The sequence below is a fragment of the Heptranchias perlo genome, unplaced genomic scaffold, assembly GCF_035084215.1.
Source record: "Heptranchias perlo isolate sHepPer1 unplaced genomic scaffold, sHepPer1.hap1 HAP1_SCAFFOLD_932, whole genome shotgun sequence".
Taxonomy (NCBI): Eukaryota; Metazoa; Chordata; class Chondrichthyes; order Hexanchiformes; family Hexanchidae; genus Heptranchias; species Heptranchias perlo.
In genome coordinates, this window is record NW_027139973.1 from 15,001 (window position 1) to 22,500 (window position 7,500).

The window sequence follows — 7,500 nt, forward strand, 5'->3', positions numbered from 1 at the left end:
CCGGAAGTCGAGTGCCGGGTCTCGAAACGGAGCCGGGTCGGCCCAGTTTAAAACGGAGAAGAGAGTGCTGCCCTCTGCGGGTGAAAACATGGAAGTACGTTGGTTAATGATTTCCAGTTCACCCCGCTTGGTCAGGCCCACTCGGAGGCGGATAACTCCGGAACGCCGAGGCCGATTTCCTCCGGGTATGGCTCGTTGCGTGCGGCAGGAGGAGGCGCAGCGTTCGGTACCGAGCACTCGGAGGTGCGGTGCTGCCCGCCGGAGTGACAGCGAAAGGCTGCGCACCCTTTCCGCCTGCTAACTCGGCGTCCGTGAGACCGACCGACTCCGCTTTAGCACCGGAGCTAGAGGTGGCAAGGGGCACCGAAGGGTACCGGAACGATGACGTTCGCACACGCGGGAAGTCGAGTGCCGGGCCGCCGAAAGCGAGCAGGGTGCCACCGCTCGGGGCCCCGGTTTGTCCGTCCCACCCGGAGGCCCATATCTCCGGAAGGCACAGGCCGATTTCCTCCGGTATGGCTCGTAGTGTGCGGCCGGACCAGGCGCAGCGGACGGTACCGAGCACTCGGAGGTCGGGCGCTGCCCGCCGGAGGTACAGCGAAAGGCTGCAAACCACTTTCCGCCGCCTCCCTCCGCGGGCGTGAGACCGACGGTCGTCGGGTTTAGTTCGCGCGGCTAGAGCAGGACGAGGGGCAGCGAACGGTACCGGAACGAACCCGGTCGCACACCGGGAAGTCGAGGTGCCGGGTCTCGAAACGGAGCCGGGTCGGCCCAGTTTAAAACGGAGAAGAGAGTGCTGCCCTCTGCGGGTGAAAACATGGAAGTACGTTGGTTAATGATTTCCAGTTCACCCCGCTTGGTCAGGCCCACTCGGAGGCGGATAACTCCGGAACGCCGAGGCCGATTCTCCTCGGGTATGGCTCGTTGCGTGCGGCAGGAGGAGGCGCAGCGTTCGGTACCGAGCACTCGGAGGTGCGGTGCTGCCCGCCGGAGTGACAGCGAAAGGCTGCGCACCCCTTTCGCCTGCTAACTCGGCGTCCGTGAGACCGACCGACTCCGCTTTAGCACCGGAGCTAGAGTGGGGCAAGGGGCACCGAAGGGTACCGGAACGATGACGTTCGCACACCGGGAAGTCGAGTGCCGGGCCGCCGCGAAAGCGAGCAGGGTGCCACCGCTCGGGGCCCCGTTTGTCCGTCCCACCCGGAGGCCCATATCTCCGGAAGGCACAGGCCGATTTCCTCCGGGTATGGCTCGTTGCGTGCGGCCGGACCAGCGCAGCGGACGGTACCGAGCACTCGGAGGTCGGGCGCTGCCCGCCGGAGGTACAGCGAAAGGCTGCAAACCACTTTCCGCGCCTCCCTCCGCGGGCGTGAGACCGACGGTCGTCGGGTTTGTTTCCGCGGCTAGAGCAGGACGAGGGGCAGCGAACGGTACCGGAAGGAACCCGGTCGCACACCGGGAAGTCGACTAGCGGGCGCGAAAGCGAGCACGGGGCCCGGTTTGTCCGTCCCACCCGGAGGCCCATATCTCTGGAAGGCACAGGCCGATTTCCACCGGGTATGGCTCGTAGTGTGCGGCAGGACCAGGCGCAGCGGACGGTACCGAGCACTCGGAGGTCGGGCGCTGCCCGCCGGAGGTACAGCGAAAGGCTGCAAACCACTTTCCGCCACCTCCCCTCCGCGGGCGTGAGACCGACGGTCGTCGGGTTTGTCTCCGCGGCTAGAGCAGACGAGGGGCAGCGAACGGTACCGGAACGAACCCGGTCGCACACCGGGAAGTCGACCAGCGGGCCGCCGAAAGGCTGCTCGGGTCCCCGGTTTGTCTGTCCCACCCGGAGGCTGATATCTGAGGAAGTCCGAGGCCGATTTCCTCCGGCTAACTCGGCGGGCAATGTGTCCCCCCCCCACCATCTTCGGCTGATTACCGTGGCTGGACCGGATCAAGGAGCAACGGAACCGTGCAGAACGACGTCGGTCGGACGGCGTGAACTGATAGTGCCGAGGCCGGAAACCGAGCCGGAAATGTGCACCGATTTATTGGTCCCACTCGCAGGCCATATCTCCGGAAGGCCGAGGCCGATTTCCTCCGGGTATGGTTCGCTGCGTGCAGCCGGAAGGGGAGCAGCGGACGGCACTGAGCAGCCGGAGGTGCGGCGCTGCCGCCGGAGCTGCAAGCGAAAGGCTGCGCACCGCTTTCCGCTGGCTAACTCGGCGGCCGTCAGGCCGACCGACTCCGCTTCAGCACGGGAGCTGGAGTCGGGCAAGGGGCACCGAAGGTACCGGAAGGATCACGTTCGGACACCGGGAAGTCGAGTGCCGGGCCGCGAAAGCGAGCTCGGGGCCCCGGTTTGTCCGTCCCACCCGGAGGCCCATATCTCGAGAAGGCACAGGCCGATTTCCTCCGGGTTTGGCTCGCTGCGTGCGGCCGGACGAGGCGCAGCGAACGGTACCGAGCACTCGGAGGTGCGGCGCTGCCCGCCGGAGGTACAGCGAAAGGCTGCAAACCGCTTTCCGCCTCCTCTCCCCTCGGGCGTGAGACCGACGGTCGTCTGGTTTGCTTCCGCGGCAAGAGCAGGACGAGGGGCACCGAGCGTACCAGAACGAACCCGGTCGCACACCGGATGTCGAGTGCCCGGCCCAAACCCGCTACCCCCCCCCACCCGAAAGCGAGCCACGGTTTGTGATTAAAAGTGAAGCGGCAAAGATTTGTAAAACAGCGTGAAATGATGAACAGAAGCCCAAAGTAATGGTGGGAATAAAAGTTCCGAAATGTGAAATGGTGAACAGAAGTTGTGTGAACCTGTTTAACCCAAAGTGGCAAAAATGATTAAAAGGGGTTGAAATGATCGACCGCAAAGCAGGGCAAGCATTAAACAAAGCAGCAGCATTTTTTAAAAAGGGACAATGGTTTACCAGAATCCAAAAGAATGCTCAGAGACTTAAGTCCAAAGGGAAATGGTTAACCAGTAGCTGGGTGAACTGCTTAACCCAAAGTGGGAAAAAGGATAAAAAAGGGGTGAACTGATCAACCAGAAGTCGACAACAATGTGCGGCGATTAGTCTGAAAGAGGGAAAGGTTGACCGGAAAGCAGGAAATGAATATAAACAAAGCAGAAAAATTCAGTAAAAAGGGGCAAGTGGTGACCAGAAGTTGGGTGAACTGCTTAACCAAAAGTGGGAAAGAGGATTAAAAAGGGGAGAAATGTTTGAACCAGATGTCGAAAACAATGCGCGGCGATGAAGTCTGAAAGAGGAAAAGGTTGACCGCAAAGCAGGGAAAGGATTAAACAGAAGCGCAATATCTTTTAAAAAGGGACAATGGTGAACAGAATCCAAAAGAATGCTCAGAGACTTAAGTCCAAAGGGGCAAATGGTTAACCAGAAGCTGGGTGAACTGTTTAACCAAAAGTGGGAAAAAGGATAAAATGTTGTGAAATGATTAACCAGAGGCGAAAGCAAAGTGCGGCGGCGAGTCCTAAAGGGGAAAGGTTGACCATAAAGCAGGGAAATGATAAACAAAAGCGGAAAATTCAGTAAGAAGGGGCAAATGGTTAACCAGAAGTGGGTGAACTGCTTAACCAAAAGTGGGAAAAAGGATTAAAGGGGAGAAATGTTTAACCAGATGTCGAAAACAATGCGCGGCGATGAAGTCTGAAAGAGGAATAGTTTAACCAAAAGTGGGAAAAAGGATTAAAATGTTGTGAAATGATTAACCAGAAGGCGAAAGCAAAGTGCGGCGGCGAAGTCCTAAAGGGGAAAAGGTTGACCATAAAGCAGGGAAATGATTAAACAAAAGCAGAAAAATTCAGTAAGAAGGGGCAAATGGTTAACCAGAAGCTGGTTGAACTGCTTAACCAAAAGTGGCAAAAAGGATTGAAAGGGGAGAAATGTTTAACCGGATGTCGTAAACAAGGTGCGGCGATGAAGTCGGAAAGAGGAAAAGGTTGACCAGAAAGCAGGGAAAGCATTAAACAAAAGCAGCAACATTTTTTAAAAGTGGCAAATGGTTAACCAGAATCCCAAAAGAATGCTCAGAGACTTAAGTCCCAAAGGGGAAATGGTGAACCAGAAGCTGGGTGAACTGGTGAACCAAAAGTGGGAAAAAGGATTAAAAGGGGAGAAATGTTTAACCAGAAGGCAAAAGCAAAGTGCGGCGGCGAGTCCAAAAGGGGAAAAGGTTGACAAGAAAGCAGGGAAATGATTAAACCAAAGCGGAAAAATTCAGTAAAATGGGGCAAATGGTTAACCAGAAGCTGGGTGAAATGGTTAACCAAAAGTGGCAAAAAAAGATTTAAAGGGGAAAAATGATTAACCAGAAGTCGACAACAATGCGCGGCGATGAAGTCTGAAAGGGGAAAAGGTTGACCACATAGCAGGGAAACGATTAAACAAAAGCGGCAAAATTTTTAAAAAAGTGGCAAATGATTAACCAGAATCCCAAAAGAATGCTCAGGGACTAAGTCCAAAGGGGAAATGGTTAACCAGAAGCTGGGGGAAATGGTTAACCAAAAGTTGCAAAAATGATTAAAAGGGGTGAAATGATCAACCAGAAGTCGAAAATTATGTGCGGCGGTGAAGTCTGAAAGAGGGAAAGGTTGACCAGAAAGCATTAAACAAAAGTGGCAACATTTTAAAAAAATTGGCAAATGGTTAACCAGAATCCCAAAAGAATGCTCAGAGACTAAGTCCCAAAGGGGAAATGGTTAACCAGAAGCTGGGGGAAATGGTTAACCAAAAGTTGCAAAAATGATTAAAAGGGGTGAAATGATTAACCAGGAGGCTAAAGCAATGTGCTGCGGTGAAGTCCTAAAGGGGGAAAAGGTTGACCAGAAAGCAGGGAAAGCATTAAACAAAAGCGGCAACATTTTTTAAAAAGTGGCAAATGATTAACCAGAATCCCAAAAGAATGCTCAGAGACCAAGTCCCAAAGGGGAAATGGTTAACCAGAAGCTGGGGGAAATGGTTAACCAAAAGTTGCAAAAATGATTAAAAGGGTGAAATGATTAACCAGGAGGCTGAAGCAATGTGCCGCGGTGAAGTCCTAAAGGGGAAAAGGTTGACCACAAAGCAGGGAAAGCATTAAACAAAAGCGGCAACATTTTAAAAAAGTGGCAAATGATTAACCAGAATCCCAAAAGAATGCTCAGAGACTAAGTCCCAAAGGGGAAATGGTTAACCAGAAGCTGGGGGAAATGGTTAACCAAAAGTTGCAAAAATGATTAAAAGGGGTGAAATGATTAACCAGGAGGCTAAAGCAATGTGCCGCGGTGAAGTCTGAAAGAGGGAAAGGTTGACCAGAAAGCATTAAACAAAAGTGGCAACATTTTTAAAAAATTGGCAAATGATTAACCAGAATCCCAAAAGAATGCTCAGAGACTAAGTCCCAAAGGGGAAATGGTTAACCAGAAGCTGGGGAAATGGTTAACCAAAAGTTGCAAAAATGATTAAAAGGGGTGAAATGATTAACCAGGAGGCTGAAGCAATGTGCCGCGGTGAAGTCTGAAAGAGGGAAAGGTTGACCAGAAAGCATTAAACAAAAGTGCAACATTTTTAAAAAAGTGGCAAATGATTAACCAGAATCCCAAAAGAATGCTCAGAGACCAAGTCCCAAAGGGGAAATGGTTAACCAGAAGCTGGGGGAAATGGTTAACCAAAAGTTGCAAAAATGATTAAAAGGGGTGAAATGATTAACCAGGAGGCTGAAGCAATGTGCCGCGGTGAAGTCTGAAAGAGGGAAAGGTTGACCAGAAAGCATTAAACAAAAGTGGCAACATTTTTAAAAATTGGCAAATGATTAACCAGAATCCCAAAAGAATGCTCAGAGACCAAGTCCCAAAGGGGAAATGGTTAACCAGAAGCTGGGGGAAATGGTTAACCAAAAGTTGCAAAAATGATTAAAAGGGGTGAAATGATTAACCAGGAGGCTGAAGCAATGTGCCGCGGTGAAGTCTGAAAGAGGGAAAGGTTGACCAGAAAGCATTAAACAAAAGTGGCAACATTTTTTAAAATTGGCAAATGGTTAACCAGAATCCCAAAAGAATGCTCACAGACTAAGTCCCAAAGGGGAAATGGTTAACCAGAAGCTGGGTGAAATGGTTAACCAAAAGTTACAAAAATGATTAAAAGGGGTGAAATGATCAACCAGAAGTCGAAAACAATGTGCGGCGATGAAGTCCTAAGGTGGAAAAGTTACCCAGAAGGCAGGGAAATGATCAAACGAAAGCAGCCAAAAAATTATTAAAAGAGGGGAACTGATGAACCAAAAGATGAGAAACGGCCCGCAGAGACTAAGTCCAAAACGGGAACTGGTGAACCGGAAATGATTAACCAAAAACTAAGTCCGAAGAGGGAACTGGTAAACCAGAACTGAGTAACCAGATTTTTAAAATTAATTATAAATGGGGAAACGATTGAGCAAAAGGCGGAAATTAAGTCACAGGGACCAGGTCCGAAAGGGCAAGAGGTTACCCCGTAGGGGGCATTCGTCAACTCAATCTGAAAATTTTGGAGGCAAATCTGACCAAAATGCGGAAATCGGACCACACCGCGAGGGGCGCCATTCGACGGGGCAGGGGTAGACGCGTCGAACGGTGCCTGAAGGTCCCGGCTGCGACACGTGAGTCCGGAGATATGGCCAGTCAAAGTCTGATGGGAGGTACCGAAGCCGAAAAATCGAAACGCGTTTGCGGCGATTCGGTGTCAGAAAGTCGGTCACGAATTCAAATTCGTCCCGCTGATTCGCCAATTGCCAGCCGGTTCCGGGGGGATTGGCGGGGTACCTGCAGGATAGTAAGAGGTGGCATGTCGAGACTTAGCCTGTTTACCAGACTTGTGTCCAGCGCCTCCAGGTCTGCAGAGACCGACCCGGGCTGCCGCCCAACCGACTTTTAAGCCTTTTGGGAGTGGGAATTTTTCCCATTTTTCCCCATTTTTCGGGTTTTTTGGTCGGGCTTGAAAACGGCGGCCCCGAGGCCTCCCGGGGCTGGCGGGCTTCGGCTCCCTTGCGAGAGGGTCCGAATTCCACCCGTTTAAGCCCAGAAAGGAGTTCGGAAGTCAGTCGGTCGAGGGAACCCCTTCGGAAGTCCGACGGGGATGGATTCGGCCGGCGTTTCGGATCTCCGGTCAGAGGATTCCCCCCCTGGGCGGGGGGGTGCGAGTAGCTGCCGGCAAACGGTCCCTTGCACTTGTGGCACAAAAAGTCCGAGCACAGGTTAATGAGTTGGCCGCGGAAGCCCCTATGCCGAAATGAGAAAGCCCCCGTTGCGGGGATTTAGTGACGCATCTGCGGCCGGAGGTGGGAGGCCGTCCTGCCGAATTGACACTTGTCATTCGGGCACCTAGGGATTGGTCGGGTACCCGGAGATTTTCGAGAACACGATTTTCAGAGCTTTCTCTGACAGCCCAGGTGCACTTTAAGAGTGCCTGAAAAAGTGACACTTGGCAAAAGGCTCTCAATTTCAAAGCGGAGACCTTTACAAGAGCACTCGGAAGTCACCTGTCA